The 19,541-nt window shown below is 50.5% G+C and overlaps 10 non-coding genes across 10 annotated transcripts; all 10 read right to left on the bottom strand.

Moving 5' to 3' along the window:
* Positions 1 to 327: 327 nt before the first annotated feature.
* Trnae-uuc lies at positions 328 to 399 on the bottom strand. The gene has a single exon. It is a non-coding gene; the product is annotated as a tRNA-Glu (tRNA).
* Positions 400 to 2,410: 2,011 nt separating this feature from the next.
* Positions 2,411 to 2,482, bottom strand: Trnae-uuc. The gene has a single exon. It is a non-coding gene; the product is annotated as a tRNA-Glu (tRNA).
* Positions 2,483 to 4,495: 2,013 nt separating this feature from the next.
* Positions 4,496 to 4,567, bottom strand: Trnae-uuc. The gene has a single exon. It is a non-coding gene; the product is annotated as a tRNA-Glu (tRNA).
* Positions 4,568 to 6,577: 2,010 nt separating this feature from the next.
* Trnae-uuc lies at positions 6,578 to 6,649 on the bottom strand. The gene has a single exon. It is a non-coding gene; the product is annotated as a tRNA-Glu (tRNA).
* Positions 6,650 to 8,659: 2,010 nt separating this feature from the next.
* Positions 8,660 to 8,731, bottom strand: Trnae-uuc. The gene has a single exon. It is a non-coding gene; the product is annotated as a tRNA-Glu (tRNA).
* Positions 8,732 to 10,741: 2,010 nt separating this feature from the next.
* On the bottom strand, positions 10,742 to 10,813 carry Trnae-uuc. Its single transcript has one exon. It is a non-coding gene; the product is annotated as a tRNA-Glu (tRNA).
* Positions 10,814 to 12,544: 1,731 nt separating this feature from the next.
* Trnae-uuc lies at positions 12,545 to 12,616 on the bottom strand. Its single transcript has one exon. It is a non-coding gene; the product is annotated as a tRNA-Glu (tRNA).
* A 1,729-nt stretch (positions 12,617 to 14,345) lies between these two features.
* On the bottom strand, positions 14,346 to 14,417 carry Trnae-uuc. Its single transcript has one exon. It is a non-coding gene; the product is annotated as a tRNA-Glu (tRNA).
* A 1,729-nt stretch (positions 14,418 to 16,146) lies between these two features.
* Positions 16,147 to 16,218, bottom strand: Trnae-uuc. Its single transcript has one exon. It is a non-coding gene; the product is annotated as a tRNA-Glu (tRNA).
* A 1,734-nt stretch (positions 16,219 to 17,952) lies between these two features.
* Positions 17,953 to 18,024, bottom strand: Trnae-uuc. Its single transcript has one exon. It is a non-coding gene; the product is annotated as a tRNA-Glu (tRNA).
* Between the last annotated feature and the right edge of the window lie 1,517 nt (positions 18,025 to 19,541).

Here is a 19,541-nt window from a genome sequence, read left to right as displayed (position 1 = left end):
TCTGCCTGGCAGAGTCTCGCAGGAGACAGCATTTCCTATTAGGGGAGAAAATGGAATGGCCCGTGGAGGGATGGAACCCATGACCTACGCGTTACTAGCACGACGCTATAGCCCACTGAGCTAACGGGCAATGCAACACTGTCGCATCAGCAGTCCAAAACCGCAAAACCGTCTCCTCTCCCTTCAAAACGGCCCCGCCATTAACGTGAGGATGTATCTCTTTTTCTTGACTTTCTCTCACCTTATACCTGGAACCCAGAGCAGCAGCTCCACGAAGACGAAAAACGGCCGTGAGAAGTTTTCTCATCTCAGCCCCGAAAATTCACGTTCAGGTACCGGGAATCGAACCCGGGCCTCCTGGGTGAAAGCCAGGTATCCTAGCCACTAAACCATACCGGACATACCTCAACGATCCACTACGTGTGTATGCGTCCAGAAATACTTCTCCTCCACGCAACTTTAGGGCCGAATCTGGCGCCAACGCTGAACTCTGTCCGCCACCACGATCCCGCTTACTCACTCCCAAAGCGCGCAAGTCATACTAGGCAAACATCGCTTTCAGTCTCGAGTGCAACTAGCAAAACTGTAATTAGTAATAACTGGAAACAAACACACGTTGACGCAAAGTAGCCTAGGTGGTAATAAACGGCAAATACGGCCTTACCTCGCAAAAGCTATGCTGTGCCTTTCACCGTCGTGGAGAGAAAATGAGATGGCTGAGTTGAGGATAGAACGTACGCCCTTAAGATAATGACACGCGCAGCCCACTGCGCCACCGAGGCATACAGGAATACTCGCCACCGCAGCCTCACTAAGAAGTTCTAATTTCAGAATTGTTTTCCCACCATGCCGTGCATGAAATGGTCGATTTCTCGGCGGATGGAAACAAACACACGTTGACGCAAAGTAGCCTAGGTGGTAATAAACGGCAAATACGGCCTTACCTCGCAAAAGCTATGCTGTGCCTTTCACCGTCGTGGAGAGAAAATGAGATGGCTGAGTTGAGGATAGAACGTACGCCCTTAAGATAATGACACGCGCAGCCCACTGCGCCACCGAGGCATACAGGAATACTCGCCACCGCAGCCTCACTAAGAAGTTCTAATTTCAGAATTGTTTTCCCACCATGCCGTGCATGAAATGGTCGATTTCTCGGCGGAAGTCAATGCTGCGTCTAGTTACAGTGCATCGCCCTGGAAGCACGTGGCACCGCGTTCCGATGTGCTGGAGGGCAGAGGGCCTGCAGCAGGGTCGCTTGAGCCTCTGGTGGCAGCAGGGGCGGCAACGCACCGCGACACAGGAAGAATGCAGCGCAATGCGGTGGTGGTGTAACGGTCAGCATGGTTTCTTCCCAAGCAGTTAATCCGGGTTCGATTCCTGGCGACCGCAGGAGGATTTGTCATTTTTGCGTAGCGCAATAGTATGTGTTCAAGACCATTCGATCCTCGAAATTGCCACGTGTCGCGGCACAGGTAGTATCTCCTCGTCTCCTGCCTCGTTCCAGCTAAGTGGATTGATTTCACTTCATCGTGTGTCGACTTGGCCCGACTTTGCTCGACTGCCGCTCGCTGCCGCTCGGCGGTGGGGCCGATATGACAGGAGAAGTACGACAATCGGCTGCGAGAAATAAGGTAATCAAGAGTACTTTTCCTTTTCAATACGAAAAGCTAAACTTTCATTTACAAATTTCGGAAATCTCACTGCTTCGCCACAGTCTTATCTACACATTTGAGAAATTATCTGTTGATTCGTACGGTTCTGTTATTGCCAAAGTCGTTCTTGCACTTTCCTTGCGCTCTTTTTGCAAACAGCCTAGTTAAATTTTGGATCATATGTTCGTTAATGTAATTTAAATTGCTTAGGGAGGCATCATAGCACGTCAACACTGTAGCACAAGAGGAGGAGGGGGGGGGGGGGTTGAAATGAAAGGGTCCAATAGCACGCACAGTTCCCGGACGATCACCCATCCACTCACTAACCACGCAAACGTCTGCTTAACTTCATTAATCGAAAGTGAGCTGGCCGTTGGCAACCCCTTAGCGAAACGTTCAGACTTCTAGCTGGATGTGCACATCATTTAGAATCTGCCTGGCAGAGTCTCGCAGGAGACAGCATTTCCTATTAGGGGAGAAAATGGAATGGCCCGTGGAGGGATGGAACCCATGACCTACGCGTTACTAGCACGACGCTATAGCCCACTGAGCTAACGGGCAATGCAACACTGTCGCATCAGCAGTCCAAAACCGCAAAACCGTCTCCTCTCCCTTCAAAACGGCCCCGCCATTAACGTGAGGATGTATCTCTTTTTCTTGACTTTCTCTCACCTTATACCTGGAACCCAGAGCAGCAGCTCCACGAAGACGAAAAACGGCCGTGAGAAGTTTTCTCATCTCAGCCCCGAAAATTCACGTTCAGGTACCGGGAATCGAACCCGGGCCTCCTGGGTGAAAGCCAGGTATCCTAGCCACTAAACCATACCGGACATACCTCAACGATCCACTACGTGTGTATGCGTCCAGAAATACTTCTCCTCCACGCAACTTTAGGGCCGAATCTGGCGCCAACGCTGAACTCTGTCCGCCACCACGATCCCGCTTACTCACTCCCAAAGCGCGCAAGTCATACTAGGCAAACATCGCTTTCAGTCTCGAGTGCAACTAGCAAAACTGTAATTAGTAATAACTGGAAACAAACACACGTTGACGCAAAGTAGCCTAGGTGGTAATAAACGGCAAATACGGCCTTACCTCGCAAAAGCTATGCTGTGCCTTTCACCGTCGTGGAGAGAAAATGAGATGGCTGAGTTGAGGATAGAACGTACGCCCTTAAGATAATGACACGCGCAGCCCACTGCGCCACCGAGGCATACAGGAATACTCGCCACCGCAGCCTCACTAAGAAGTTCTAATTTCAGAATTGTTTTCCCACCATGCCGTGCATGAAATGGTCGATTTCTCGGCGGATGGAAACAAACACACATTGACGCAAAGTAGCCTAGGTGGTAATAAACGGCAAATACGGCCTTACCTCGCAAAAGCTATGCTGTGCCTTTCACCGTCGTGGAGAGAAAATGAGATGGCTGAGTTGAGGATAGAACGTACGCCCTTAAGATAATGACACGCGCAGCCCACTGCGCCACCGAGGCATACAGGAATACTCGCCACCGCAGCCTCACTAAGAAGTTCTAATTTCAGAATTGTTTTCCCACCATGCCGTGCATGAAATGGTCGATTTCTCGGCGGAAGTCAATGCTGCGTCTAGTTACAGTGCATCGCCCTGGAAGCACGTGGCACCGCGTTCCGATGTGCTGGAGGGCAGAGGGCCTGCAGCAGGGTCGCTTGAGCCTCTGGTGGCAGCAGGGGCGGCAACGCACCGCGACACAGGAAGAATGCAGCGCAATGCGGTGGTGGTGTAACGGTCAGCATGGTTTCTTCCCAAGCAGTTAATCCGGGTTCGATTCCTGGCGACCGCAGGAGGATTTGTCATTTTTGCGTAGCGCAATAGTATGTGTTCAAGACCATTCGATCCTCGAAATTGCCACGTGTCGCGGCACAGGTAGTATCTCCTCGTCTCCTGCCTCGTTCCAGCTAAGTGGATTGATTTCACTTCATCGTGTGTCGACTTGGCCCGACTTTGCTCGACTGCCGCTCGCTGCCGCTCGGCGGTGGGGCCGATATGACAGGAGAAGTACGACAATCGGCTGCGAGAAATAAGGTAATCAAGAGTACTTTTCCTTTTCAATACGAAAAGCTAAACTTTCATTTACAAATTTCGGAAATCTCACTGCTTCGCCACAGTCTTATCTACACATTTGAGAAATTATCTGTTGATTCGTACGGTTCTGTTATTGCCAAAGTCGTTCTTGCACTTTCCTTGCGCTCTTTTTGCAAACAGCCTAGTTAAATTTTGGATCATATGTTCGTTAATGTAATTTAAATTGCTTAGGGAGGCATCATAGCACGTCAACACTGTAGCACAAGAGGAGGAGGGGGGGGGGGGGGGTTGAAATGAAAGGGTCCAATAGCACGCACAGTTCCCGGACGATCACCCATCCACTCACTAACCACGCAAACGTCTGCTTAACTTCATTAATCGAAAGTGAGCTGGCCGTTGGCAACCCCTTAGCGAAACGTTCAGACTTCTAGCTGGATGTGCACATCATTTAGAATCTGCCTGGCAGAGTCTCGCAGGAGACAGCATTTCCTATTAGGGGAGAAAATGGAATGGCCCGTGGAGGGATGGAACCCATGACCTACGCGTTACTAGCACGACGCTATAGCCCACTGAGCTAACGGGCAATGCAACACTGTCGCATCAGCAGTCCAAAACCGCAAAACCGTCTCCTCTCCCTTCAAAACGGCCCCGCCATTAACGTGAGGATGTATCTCTTTTTCTTGACTTTCTCTCACCTTATACCTGGAACCCAGAGCAGCAGCTCCACGAAGACGAAAAACGGCCGTGAGAAGTTTTCTCATCTCAGCCCCGAAAATTCACGTTCAGGTACCGGGAATCGAACCCGGGCCTCCTGGGTGAAAGCCAGGTATCCTAGCCACTAAACCATACCGGACATACCTCAACGATCCACTACGTGTGTATGCGTCCAGAAATACTTCTCCTCCACGCAACTTTAGGGCCGAATCTGGCGCCAACGCTGAACTCTGTCCGCCACCACGATCCCGCTTACTCACTCCCAAAGCGCGCAAGTCATACTAGGCAAACATCGCTTTCAGTCTCGAGTGCAACTAGCAAAACTGTAATTAGTAATAACTGGAAACAAACACACGTTGACGCAAAGTAGCCTAGGTGGTAATAAACGGCAAATACGGCCTTACCTCGCAAAAGCTATGCTGTGCCTTTCACCGTCGTGGAGAGAAAATGAGATGGCTGAGTTGAGGATAGAACGTACGCCCTTAAGATAATGACACGCGCAGCCCACTGCGCCACCGAGGCATACAGGAATACTCGCCACCGCAGCCTCACTAAGAAGTTCTAATTTCAGAATTGTTTTCCCACCATGCCGTGCATGAAATGGTCGATTTCTCGGCGGATGGAAACAAACACACGTTGACGCAAAGTAGCCTAGGTGGTAATAAACGGCAAATACGGCCTTACCTCGCAAAAGCTATGCTGTGCCTTTCACCGTCGTGGAGAGAAAATGAGATGGCTGAGTTGAGGATAGAACGTACGCCCTTAAGATAATGACACGCGCAGCCCACTGCGCCACCGAGGCATACAGGAATACTCGCCACCGCAGCCTCACTAAGAAGTTCTAATTTCAGAATTGTTTTCCCACCATGCCGTGCATGAAATGGTCGATTTCTCGGCGGAAGTCAATGCTGCGTCTAGTTACAGTGCATCGCCCTGGAAGCACGTGGCACCGCGTTCCGATGTGCTGGAGGGCAGAGGGCCTGCAGCAGGGTCGCTTGAGCCTCTGGTGGCAGCAGGGGCGGCAACGCACCGCGACACAGGAAGAATGCAGCGCAATGCGGTGGTGGTGTAACGGTCAGCATGGTTTCTTCCCAAGCAGTTAATCCGGGTTCGATTCCTGGCGACCGCAGGAGGATTTGTCATTTTTGCGTAGCGCAATAGTATGTGTTCAAGACCATTCGATCCTCGAAATTGCCACGTGTCGCGGCACAGGTAGTATCTCCTCGTCTCCTGCCTCGTTCCAGCTAAGTGGATTGATTTCACTTCATCGTGTGTCGACTTGGCCCGACTTTGCTCGACTGCCGCTCGCTGCCGCTCGGCGGTGGGGCCGATATGACAGGAGAAGTACGACAATCGGCTGCGAGAAATAAGGTAATCAAGAGTACTTTTCCTTTTCAATACGAAAAGCTAAACTTTCATTTACAAATTTCGGAAATCTCACTGCTTCGCCACAGTCTTATCTACACATTTGAGAAATTATCTGTTGATTCGTACGGTTCTGTTATTGCCAAAGTCGTTCTTGCACTTTCCTTGCGCTCTTTTTGCAAACAGCCTAGTTAAATTTTGGATCATATGTTCGTTAATGTAATTTAAATTGCTTAGGGAGGCATCATAGCACGTCAACACTGTAGCACAAGAGGAGGAGGGGGGGGGGGGTTGAAATGAAAGGGTCCAATAGCACGCACAGTTCCCGGACGATCACCCATCCACTCACTAACCACGCAAACGTCTGCTTAACTTCATTAATCGAAAGTGAGCTGGCCGTTGGCAACCCCTTAGCGAAACGTTCAGACTTCTAGCTGGATGTGCACATCATTTAGAATCTGCCTGGCAGAGTCTCGCAGGAGACAGCATTTCCTATTAGGGGAGAAAATGGAATGGCCCGTGGAGGGATGGAACCCATGACCTACGCGTTACTAGCACGACGCTATAGCCCACTGAGCTAACGGGCAATGCAACACTGTCGCATCAGCAGTCCAAAACCGCAAAACCGTCTCCTCTCCCTTCAAAACGGCCCCGCCATTAACGTGAGGATGTATCTCTTTTTCTTGACTTTCTCTCACCTTATACCTGGAACCCAGAGCAGCAGCTCCACGAAGACGAAAAACGGCCGTGAGAAGTTTTCTCATCTCAGCCCCGAAAATTCACGTTCAGGTACCGGGAATCGAACCCGGGCCTCCTGGGTGAAAGCCAGGTATCCTAGCCACTAAACCATACCGGACATACCTCAACGATCCACTACGTGTGTATGCGTCCAGAAATACTTCTCCTCCACGCAACTTTAGGGCCGAATCTGGCGCCAACGCTGAACTCTGTCCGCCACCACGATCCCGCTTACTCACTCCCAAAGCGCGCAAGTCATACTAGGCAAACATCGCTTTCAGTCTCGAGTGCAACTAGCAAAACTGTAATTAGTAATAACTGGAAACAAACACACGTTGACGCAAAGTAGCCTAGGTGGTAATAAACGGCAAATACGGCCTTACCTCGCAAAAGCTATGCTGTGCCTTTCACCGTCGTGGAGAGAAAATGAGATGGCTGAGTTGAGGATAGAACGTACGCCCTTAAGATAATGACACGCGCAGCCCACTGCGCCACCGAGGCATACAGGAATACTCGCCACCGCAGCCTCACTAAGAAGTTCTAATTTCAGAATTGTTTTCCCACCATGCCGTGCATGAAATGGTCGATTTCTCGGCGGATGGAAACAAACACACGTTGACGCAAAGTAGCCTAGGTGGTAATAAACGGCAAATACGGCCTTACCTCGCAAAAGCTATGCTGTGCCTTTCACCGTCGTGGAGAGAAAATGAGATGGCTGAGTTGAGGATAGAACGTACGCCCTTAAGATAATGACACGCGCAGCCCACTGCGCCACCGAGGCATACAGGAATACTCGCCACCGCAGCCTCACTAAGAAGTTCTAATTTCAGAATTGTTTTCCCACCATGCCGTGCATGAAATGGTCGATTTCTCGGCGGAAGTCAATGCTGCGTCTAGTTACAGTGCATCGCCCTGGAAGCACGTGGCACCGCGTTCCGATGTGCTGGAGGGCAGAGGGCCTGCAGCAGGGTCGCTTGAGCCTCTGGTGGCAGCAGGGGCGGCAACGCACCGCGACACAGGAAGAATGCAGCGCAATGCGGTGGTGGTGTAACGGTCAGCATGGTTTCTTCCCAAGCAGTTAATCCGGGTTCGATTCCTGGCGACCGCAGGAGGATTTGTCATTTTTGCGTAGCGCAATAGTATGTGTTCAAGACCATTCGATCCTCGAAATTGCCACGTGTCGCGGCACAGGTAGTATCTCCTCGTCTCCTGCCTCGTTCCAGCTAAGTGGATTGATTTCACTTCATCGTGTGTCGACTTGGCCCGACTTTGCTCGACTGCCGCTCGCTGCCGCTCGGCGGTGGGGCCGATATGACAGGAGAAGTACGACAATCGGCTGCGAGAAATAAGGTAATCAAGAGTACTTTTCCTTTTCAATACGAAAAGCTAAACTTTCATTTACAAATTTCGGAAATCTCACTGCTTCGCCACAGTGTTATCTACACATTTGAGAAATTATCTGTTGATTCGTACGGTTCTGTTATTGCCAAAGTCGTTCTTGCACTTTCCTTGCGCTCTTTTTGCAAACAGCCTAGTTAAATTTTGGATCATATGTTCGTTAACGTAATTTAAATTGCTTAGGGAGGCATCATAGCACGTCAACACTGTAGCACAAGAGGAGGAGGGGGGGGGGGGTTGAAATGAAAGGGTCCAATAGCACGCACAGTTCCCGGACGATCACCCATCCACTCACTAACCACGCAAACGTCTGCTTAACTTCATTAATCGAAAGTGAGCTGGCCGTTGGCAACCCCTTAGCGAAACGTTCAGACTTCTAGCTGGATGTGCACATCATTTAGAATCTGCCTGGCAGAGTCTCGCAGGAGACAGCATTTCCTATTAGGGGAGAAAATGGAATGGCCCGTGGAGGGATGGAACCCATGACCTACGCGTTACTAGCACGACGCTATAGCCCACTGAGCTAACGGGCAATGCAACACTGTCGCATCAGCAGTCCAAAACCGCAAAACCGTCTCCTCTCCCTTCAAAACGGCCCCGCCATTAACGTGAGGATGTATCTCTTTTTCTTGACTTTCTCTCACCTTATACCTGGAACCCAGAGCAGCAGCTCCACGAAGACGAAAAACGGCCGTGAGAAGTTTTCTCATCTCAGCCCCGAAAATTCACGTTCAGGTACCGGGAATCGAACCCGGGCCTCCTGGGTGAAAGCCAGGTATCCTAGCCACTAAACCATACCGGACATACCTCAACGATCCACTACGTGTGTATGCGTCCAGAAATACTTCTCCTCCACGCAACTTTAGGGCCGAATCTGGCGCCAACGCTGAACTCTGTCCGCCACCACGATCCCGCTTACTCACTCCCAAAGCACGCAAGTCATACTAGGCAAACATCGCTTTCAGTCTCGAGTGCAACTAGCAAAACTGTAATTAGTAATAACTGGAAACAAACACACGTTGACGCAAAGTAGCCTAGGTGGTAATAAACGGCAAATACGGCCTTACCTCGCAAAAGCTATGCTGTGCCTTTCACCGTCGTGGAGAGAAAATGAGATGGCTGAGTTGAGGATAGAACGTACGCCCTTAAGATAATGACACGCGCAGCCCACTGCGCCACCGAGGCATACAGGAATACTCGCCACCGCAGCCTCACTAAGAAGTTCTAATTTCAGAATTGTTTTCCCACCATGCCGTGCATGAAATGGTCGATTTCTCGGCGGATGGAAACAAACACACGTTGACGCAAAGTAGCCTAGGTGGTAATAAACGGCAAATACGGCCTTACCTCGCAAAAGCTATGCTGTGCCTTTCACCGTCGTGGAGAGAAAATGAGATGGCTGAGTTGAGGATAGAACGTACGCCCTTAAGATAATGACACGCGCAGCCCACTGCGCCACCGAGGCATACAGGAATACTCGCCACCGCAGCCTCACTAAGAAGTTCTAATTTCAGAATTGTTTTCCCACCATGCCGTGCATGAAATGGTCGATTTCTCGGCGGAAGTCAATGCTGCGTCTAGTTACAGTGCATCGCCCTGGAAGCACGTGGCACCGCGTTCCGATGTGCTGGAGGGCAGAGGGCCTGCAGCAGGGTCGCTTGAGCCTCTGGTGGCAGCAGGGGCGGCAACGCACCGCGACACAGGAAGAATGCAGCGCAATGCGGTGGTGGTGTAACGGTCAGCATGGTTTCTTCCCAAGCAGTTAATCCGGGTTCGATTCCTGGCGACCGCAGGAGGATTTGTCATTTTTGCGTAGCGCAATAGTATGTGTTCAAGACCATTCGATCCTCGAAATTGCCACGTGTCGCGGCACAGGTAGTATCTCCTCGTCTCCTGCCTCGTTCCAGCTAAGTGGATTGATTTCACTTCATCGTGTGTCGACTTGGCCCGACTTTGCTCGACTGCCGCTCGCTGCCGCTCGGCGGTGGGGCCGATATGACAGGAGAAGTACGACAATCGGCTGCGAGAAATAAGGTAATCAAGAGTACTTTTCCTTTTCAATACGAAAAGCTAAACTTTCATTTACAAATTTCGGAAATCTCACTGCTTCGCCACAGTCTTATCTACACATTTGAGAAATTATCTGTTGATTCGTACGGTTCTGTTATTGCCAAAGTCGTTCTTGCACTTTCCTTGCGCTCTTTTTGCAAACAGCCTAGTTAAATTTTGGATCATATGTTCGTTAATGTAATTTAAATTGCTTAGGGAGGCATCATAGCACGTCAACACTGTAGCACAAGAGGAGGAGGGGGGGGGGGGTTGAAATGAAAGGGTCCAATAGCACGCACAGTTCCCGGACGATCACCCATCCACTCACTAACCACGCAAACGTCTGCTTAACTTCATTAATCGAAAGTGAGCTGGCCGTTGGCAACCCCTTAGCGAAACGTTCAGACTTCTAGCTGGATGTGCACATCATTTAGAATCTGCCTGGCAGAGTCTCGCAGGAGACAGCATTTCCTATTAGGGGAGAAAATGGAATGGCCCGTGGAGGGATGGAACCCATGACCTACGCGTTACTAGCACGACGCTATAGCCCACTGAGCTAACGGGCAATGCAACACTGTCGCATCAGCAGTCCAAAACCGCAAAACCGTCTCCTCTCCCTTCAAAACGGCCCCGCCATTAACGTGAGGATGTATCTCTTTTTCTTGACTTTCTCTCACCTTATACCTGGAACCCAGAGCAGCAGCTCCACGAAGACGAAAAACGGCCGTGAGAAGTTTTCTCATCTCAGCCCCGAAAATTCACGTTCAGGTACCGGGAATCGAACCCGGGCCTCCTGGGTGAAAGCCAGGTATCCTAGCCACTAAAGCATACCGGACATACCTCAACGATCCACTACGTGTGTATGCGTCCAGAAATACTTCTCCTCCACGCGACTTTAGGGCCGAATCTGGCGCCAACGCTGAACTCTGTCCGCCACCACGATCCCGCTTACTCACTCCCAAAGCGCGCAAGTCATACTAGGCAAACATCGCTTTCAGTCTCGAGTGCAACTAGCAAAACTGTAATTAGTAATAACTGGAAACAAACACACGTTGACGCAAAGTAGCCTAGGTGGTAATAAACGGCAAATACGGCCTTACCTCGCAAAAGCTATGCTGTGCCTTTCACCGTCGTGGAGAGAAAATGAGATGGCTGAGTTGAGGATAGAACGTACGCCCTTAAGATAATGACACGCGCAGCCCACTGCGCCACCGAGGCATACAGGAATACTCGCCACCGCAGCCTCACTAAGAAGTTCTAATTTCAGAATTGTTTTCCCACCATGCCGTGCATGAAATGGTCGATTTCTCGGCGGAAGTCAATGCTGCGTCTAGTTACAGTGCATCGCCCTGGAAGCAACGTGGCACCGCGTTCCGATGTGCTGGAGGGCAGAGGGCCTGCAGCAGGGTCGCTTGAGCCTCTGGTGGCAGCAGGGGCGGCAACGCACCGCGACACAGGAAGAATGCAGCGCAATGCGGTGGTGGTGTAACGGTCAGCATGGTTTCTTCCCAAGCAGTTAATCCGGGTTCGATTCCTGGCGACCGCAGGAGGATTTGTCATTTTTGCGTAGCGCAATAGTATGTGTTCAAGACCATTCGATCCTCGAAATTGCCACGTGTCGCGGCACAGGTAGTATCTCCTCGTCTCCTGCCTCGTTCCAGCTAAGTGGATTGATTTCACTTCATCGTGTGTCGACTTGGCCCGACTTTGCTCGACTGCCGCTCGCTGCCGCTCGGCGGTGGGGCCGATATGACAGGAGAAGTACGACAATCGGCTGCGAGAAATAAGGTAATCAAGAGTACTTTTCCTTTTCAATACGAAAAGCTAAACTTTCATTTACAAATTTCGGAAATCTCACTGCTTCGCCACAGTGTTATCTACACATTTGAGAAATTATCTGTTGATTCGTACGGTTCTGTTATTGCCAAAGTCGTTCTTGCACTTTCCTTGCGCTCTTTTTGCAAACAGCCTAGTTAAATTTTGGATCATATGTTCGTTAACGTAATTTAAATTGCTTAGGGAGGCATCATAGCACGTCAACACTGTAGCACAAGAGGAGGAGGGGGGGGGGGGTTGAAATGAAAGGGTCCAATAGCACGCACAGTTCCCGGACGATCACCCATCCACTCACTAACCACGCAAACGTCTGCTTAACTTCATTAATCGAAAGTGAGCTGGCCGTTGGCAACCCCTTAGCGAAACGTTCAGACTTCTAGCTGGATGTGCACATCATTTAGAATCTGCCTGGCAGAGTCTCGCAGGAGACAGCATTTCCTATTAGGGGAGAAAATGGAATGGCCCGTGGAGGGATGGAACCCATGACCTACGCGTTACTAGCACGACGCTATAGCCCACTGAGCTAACGGGCAATGCAACACTGTCGCATCAGCAGTCCAAAACCGCAAAACCGTCTCCTCTCCCTTCAAAACGGCCCCGCCATTAACGTGAGGATGTATCTCTTTTTCTTGACTTTCTCTCACCTTATACCTGGAACCCAGAGCAGCAGCTCCACGAAGACGAAAAACGGCCGTGAGAAGTTTTCTCATCTCAGCCCCGAAAATTCACGTTCAGGTACCGGGAATCGAACCCGGGCCTCCTGGGTGAAAGCCAGGTATCCTAGCCACTAAAGCATACCGGACATACCTCAACGATCCACTACGTGTGTATGCGTCCAGAAATACTTCTCCTCCACGCGACTTTAGGGCCGAATCTGGCGCCAACGCTGAACTCTGTCCGCCACCACGATCCCGCTTACTCACTCCCAAAGCGCGCAAGTCATACTAGGCAAACATCGCTTTCAGTCTCGAGTGCAACTAGCAAAACTGTAATTAGTAATAACTGGAAACAAACACACGTTGACGCAAAGTAGCCTAGGTGGTAATAAACGGCAAATACGGCCTTACCTCGCAAAAGCTATGCTGTGCCTTTCACCGTCGTGGAGAGAAAATGAGATGGCTGAGTTGAGGATAGAACGTACGCCCTTAAGATAATGACACGCGCAGCCCACTGCGCCACCGAGGCATACAGGAATACTCGCCACCGCAGCCTCACTAAGAAGTTCTAATTTCAGAATTGTTTTCCCACCATGCCGTGCATGAAATGGTCGATTTCTCGGCGGAAGTCAATGCTGCGTCTAGTTACAGTGCATCGCCCTGGAAGCAACGTGGCACCGCGTTCCGATGTGCTGGAGGGCAGAGGGCCTGCAGCAGGGTCGCTTGAGCCTCTGGTGGCAGCAGGGGCGGCAACGCACCGCGACACAGGAAGAATGCAGCGCAATGCGGTGGTGGTTTAACGGTCAGCATGGTTTCTTCCCAAGCAGTTAATCCGGGTTCGATTCCTGGCGACCGCAGGAGGATTTGTCATTTTTGCGTAGCGCAATAGTATGTGTTCAAGACCATTCGATCCTCGAAATTGCCACGTGTCGCGGCACAGGTAGTATCTCCTCGTCTCCTGCCTCGTTCCAGCTAAGTGGATTGATTTCACTTCATCGTGTGTCGACTTGGCCCGACTTTGCTCGACTGCCGCTCGCTGCCGCTCGGCGGTGGGGCCGATATGACAGGAGAAGTACGACAATCGGCTGCGAGAAATAAGGTAATCAAGAGTACTTTTCCTTTTCAATACGAAAAGCTAAACTTTCATTTACAAATTTCGGAAATCTCACTGCTTCGCCACAGTGTTATCTACACATTTGAGAAATTATCTGTTGATTCGTACGGTTCTGTTATTGCCAAAGTCGTTCTTGCACTTTCCTTGCGCTCTTTTTGCAAACAGCCTAGTTAAATTTTGGATCATATGTTCGTTAACGTAATTTAAATTGCTTAGGGAGGCATCATAGCACGTCAACACTGTAGCACAAGAGGAGGAGGGGGGGGGGTTGAAATGAAAGGGTCCAATAGCACGCACAGTTCCCGGACGATCACCCATCCACTCACTAACCACGCAAACGTCTGCTTAACTTCATTAATCGAAAGTGAGCTGGCCGTTGGCAACCCCTTAGCGAAACGTTCAGACTTCTAGCTGGATGTGCACATCATTTAGAATCTGCCTGGCAGAGTCTCGCAGGAGACAGCATTTCCTATTAGGGGAGAAAATGGAATGGCCCGTGGAGGGATGGAACCCATGACCTACGCGTTACTAGCACGACGCTATAGCCCACTGAGCTAACGGGCAATGCAACACTGTCGCATCAGCAGTCCAAAACCGCAAAACCGTCTCCTCTCCCTTCAAAACGGCCCCGCCATTAACGTGAGGATGTATCTCTTTTTCTTGACTTTCTCTCACCTTATACCTGGAACCCAGAGCAGCAGCTCCACGAAGACGAAAAACGGCCGTGAGAAGTTTTCTCATCTCAGCCCCGAAAATTCACGTTCAGGTACCGGGAATCGAACCCGGGCCTCCTGGGTGAAAGCCAGGTATCCTAGCCACTAAAGCATACCGGACATACCTCAACGATCCACTACGTGTGTATGCGTCCAGAAATACTTCTCCTCCACGCGACTTTAGGGCCGAATCTGGCGCCAACGCTGAACTCTGTCCGCCACCACGATCCCGCTTACTCACTCCCAAAGCGCGCAAGTCATACTAGGCAAACATCGCTTTCAGTCTCGAGTGCAACTAGCAAAACTGTAATTAGTAATAACTGGAAACAAACACACGTTGACGCAAAGTAGCCTAGGTGGTAATAAACGGCAAATACGGCCTTACCTCGCAAAAGCTATGCTGTGCCTTTCACCGTCGTGGAGAGAAAATGAGATGGCTGAGTTGAGGATAGAACGTACGCCCTTAAGATAATGACACGCGCAGCCCACTGCGCCACCGAGGCATACAGGAATACTCGCCACCGCAGCCTCACTAAGAAGTTCTAATTTCAGAATTGTTTTCCCACCATGCCGTGCATGAAATGGTCGATTTCTCGGCGGAAGTCAATGCTGCGTCTAGTTACAGTGCATCGCCCTGGAAGCAACGTGGCACCGCGTTCCGATGTGCTGGAGGGCAGAGGGCCTGCAGCAGGGTCGCTTGAGCCTCTGGTGGCAGCAGGGGCGGCAACGCACCGCGACACAGGAAGAATGCAGCGCAATGCGGTGGTGGTGTAACGGTCAGCATGGTTTCTTCCCAAGCAGTTAATCCGGGTTCGATTCCTGGCGACCGCAGGAGGATTTGTCATTTTTGCGTAGCGCAATAGTATGTGTTCAAGACCATTCGATCCTCGAAATTGCCACGTGTCGCGGCACAGGTAGTATCTCCTCGTCTCCTGCCTCGTTCCAGCTAAGTGGATTGATTTCACTTCATCGTGTGTCGACTTGGCCCGACTTTGCTCGACTGCCGCTCGCTGCCGCTCGGCGGTGGGGCCGATATGACAGGAGAAGTACGACAATCGGCTGCGAGAAATAAGGTAATCAAGAGTACTTTTCCTTTTCAATACGAAAAGCTAAACTTTCATTTACAAATTTCGGAAATCTCACTGCTTCGCCACAGTGTTATCTACACATTTGAGAAATTATCTGTTGATTCGTACGGTTCTGTTATTGCCAAAGTCGTTCTTGCACTTTCCTTGCGCTCTTTTTGCAAACAGCCTAGTTAAATTTTGGATCATATGTTCGTTAACGTAATTTAAATTGCTTAGGGAGGCATCATAGCACGTCAACACTGTAGCACAAGAGGAGGAGGGGGGGGGGTTGAAATGAAAGGGTCCAATAGCACGCACAGTTCCCGGACGATCACCCATCCACTCACTAACCACGCAAACGTCTGCTTAACTTCATTAATCGAAAGTGAGCTGGCCGTTGGCAACCCCTTAGCGAAACGTTCAGACTTCTAGCTGGATGTGCACATCATTTAGAATCTGCCTGGCAGAGTCTCGCAGGAGACAGCATTTCCTATTAGGGGAGAAAATGGAATGGCCCGTGGAGGGATGGAACCCATGACCTACGCGTTACTAGCACGACGCTATAGCCCACTGAGCTAACGGGCAATGCAACACTGTCGCATCAGCAGTCCAAAACCGCAAAACCGTCTCCTCTCCCTTCAAAACGGCCCCGCCATTAACGTGAGGATGTATCTCTTTTTCTTGACTTTCTCTCACCTTATACCTGGAACCCAGAGCAGCAGCTCCACGAAGACGAAAAACGGCCGTGAGAAGTTTTCTCATCTCAGCCCCGAAAATTCACGTTCAGGTACCGGGAATCGAACCCGGGCCTCCTGGGTGAAAGCCAGGTATCCTAGCCACTAAAGCATACCGGACATACCTCAACGATCCACTACGTGTGTATGCGTCCAGAAATACTTCTCCTCCACGCGACTTTAGGGCCGAATCTGGCGCCAACGCTGAACTCTGTCCGCCACCACGATCCCGCTTACTCACTCCCAAAGCGCGCAAGTCATACTAGGCAAACATCGCTTTCAGTCTCGAGTGCAACTAGCAAAACTGTAATTAGTAATAACTGGAAACAAACACACGTTGACGCAAAGTAGCCTAGGTGGTAATAAACGGCAAATACGGCCTTACCTCGCAAAAGCTATGCTGTGCCTTTCACCGTCGTGGAGAGAAAATGAGATGGCTGAGTTGAGGATAGAACGTACGCCCTTAAGATAATGACACGCGCAGCCCACTGCGCCACCGAGGCATACAGGAATACTCGCCACCGCAGCCTCACTAAGAAGTTCTAATTTCAGAATTGTTTTCCCACCATGCCGTGCATGAAATGGTCGATTTCTCGGCGGAAGTCAATGCTGCGTCTAGTTACAGTGCATCGCCCTGGAAGCAACGTGGCACCGCGTTCCGATGTGCTGGAGGGCAGAGGGCCTGCAGCAGGGTCGCTTGAGCCTCTGGTGGCAGCAGGGGCGGCAACGCACCGCGACACAGGAAGAATGCAGCGCAATGCGGTGGTGGTGTAACGGTCAGCATGGTTTCTTCCCAAGCAGTTAATCCGGGTTCGATTCCTGGCGACCGCAGGAGGATTTGTCATTTTTGCGTAGCGCAATAGTATGTGTTCAAGACCATTCGATCCTCGAAATTGCCACGTGTCGCGGCACAGGTAGTATCTCCTCGTCTCCTGCCTCGTTCCAGCTAAGTGGATTGATTTCACTTCATCGTGTGTCGACTTGGCCCGACTTTGCTCGACTGCCGCTCGCTGCCGCTCGGCGGTGGGGCCGATATGACAGGAGAAGTACGACAATCGGCTGCGAGAAATAAGGTAATCAAGAGTACTTTTCCTTTTCAATACGAAAAGCTAAACTTTCATTTACAAATTTCGGAAATCTCACTGCTTCGCCACAGTGTTATCTACACATTTGAGAAATTATCTGTTGATTCGTACGGTTCTGTTATTGCCAAAGTCGTTCTTGCACTTTCCTTGCGCTCTTTTTGCAAACAGCCTAGTTAAATTTTGGATCATATGTTCGTTAACGTAATTTAAATTGCTTAGGGAGGCATCATAGCACGTCAACACTGTAGCACAAGAGGAGGAGGGGGGGGGGGGGGGTTGAAATGAAAGGGTCCAATAGCACGCACAGTTCCCGGACGATCACCCATCCACTCACTAACCACGCAAACGTCTGCTTAACTTCATTAATCGAAAGTGAGCTGGCCGTTGGCAACCCCTTAGCGAAACGTTCAGACTTCTAGCTGGATGTGCACATCATTTAGAATCTGCCTGGCAGAGTCTCGCAGGAGACAGCATTTCCTATTAGGGGAGAAAATGGAATGGCCCGTGGAGGGATGGAACCCATGACCTACGCGTTACTAGCACGACGCTATAGCCCACTGAGCTAACGGGCAATGCAACACTGTCGCATCAGCAGTCCAAAACCGCAAAACCGTCTCCTCTCCCTTCAAAACGGCCCCGCCATTAACGTGAGGATGTATCTCTTTTTCTTGACTTTCTCTCACCTTATACCTGGAACCCAGAGCAGCAGCTCCACGAAGAAGAAAAACGGCCGTGAGAAGTTTTCTCATCTCAGCCCCGAAAATTCACGTTCAGGTACCGGGAATCGAACCCGGGCCTCCTGGGTGAAAGCCAGGTATCCTAGCCACTAAAGCATACCGGACATACCTCAACGATCCACTACGTGTGTATGCGTCCAGAAATACTTCTCCTCCACGCGACTTTAGGGCCGAATCTGGCGCCAACGCTGAACTCTGTCCGCCACCACGATCCCGCTTACTCACTCCCAAAGCGCGCAAGTCATACTAGGCAAACATCGCTTTCAGTCTCGAGTGCAACTAGCAAAACTGTAATTAGTAATAACTGGTAACAAACACACGTTGACGCAAAGTAGCCTAGGTGGTAATAAACGGCAAATACGGCCTTACCTCGCAAAAGCTATGCTGTGCCTTTCACCGTCGTGGAGAGAAAATGAGATGGCTGAGTTGAGGATAGAACGTACGCCCTTAAGATAATGACACGCGCAGCCCACTGCGCCACCGAGGCATACAGGAATACTCGCCACCGCAGCCTCACTAAGAAGTTCTAATTTCAGAATTGTTTTCCCACCATGCCGTGCATGAAATGGTCGATTTCTCGGCGGAAGTCAATGCTGCGTCTAGTTACAGTGCATCGCCCTGGAAGCAACGTGGCACCGCGTTCCGATGTGCTGGAGGGCAGAGGGCCTGCAGCAGGGTCGCTTGAGCCTCTGGTGGCAGCAGGGGCGGCAACGCACCGCGACACAGGAAGAATGCAGCGCAATGCGGTGGTGGTGTAACGGTCAGCATGGTTTCTTCCCAAGCAGTTAATCCGGGTTCGATTCCTGGCGACCGCAGGAGGATTTGTCATTTTTGCGTAGCGCAATAGTATGTGTTCAAGACCATTCGATCCTCGAAATTGCCACGTGTCGCGGCACAGGTAGTATCTCCTCGTCTCCTGCCTCGTTCCAGCTAAGTGGATTGATTTCACTTCATCGTGTGTCGACTTGGCCCGACTTTGCTCGACTGCCGCTCGCTGCCGCTCGGCGGTGGGGCCGATATGACAGGAGAAGTACGACAATCGGCTGCGAGAAATAAGGTAATCAAGAGTACTTTTCCTTTTCAATACGAAAAGCTAAACTTTCATTTACAAATTTCGGAAATCTCACTGCTTCGCCACAGTGTTATCTACACATTTGAGAAATTATCTGTTGATTCGTACGGTTCTGTTATTGCCAAAGTCGTTCTTGCACTTTCCTTGCGCTCTTTTTGCAAACAGCCTAGTTAAATTTTGGATCATATGTTCGTTAACGTAATTTAAATTGCTTAGGGAGGCATCATAGCACGTCAACACTGTAGCACAAGAGGAGGAGGGGGGGGGGGGTTGAAATGAAAGGGTCCAATAGCACGCACAGTTCCCGGACGATCACCCATCCACTCACTAACCACGCAAACGTCTGCTTAACTTCATTAATCGAAAGTGAGCTGGCCGTTGGCAACCCCTTAGCGAAACGTTCAGACTTCTAGCTGGATGTGCACATCATTTAGAATCTGCCTGGCAGAGTCTCGCAGGAGACAGCATTTCCTATTAGGGGAGAAAATGGAATGGCCCGTGGAGGGATGGAACCCATGACCTACGCGTTACTAGCACGACGCTATAGCC

This window comes from Schistocerca piceifrons, unplaced genomic scaffold, assembly GCF_021461385.2.
Source record: "Schistocerca piceifrons isolate TAMUIC-IGC-003096 unplaced genomic scaffold, iqSchPice1.1 HiC_scaffold_1253, whole genome shotgun sequence".
Classification (NCBI taxonomy): Eukaryota; Metazoa; Arthropoda; class Insecta; order Orthoptera; family Acrididae; genus Schistocerca; species Schistocerca piceifrons.
This window is presented reverse-complemented; position numbering and strand designations above follow the sequence as displayed.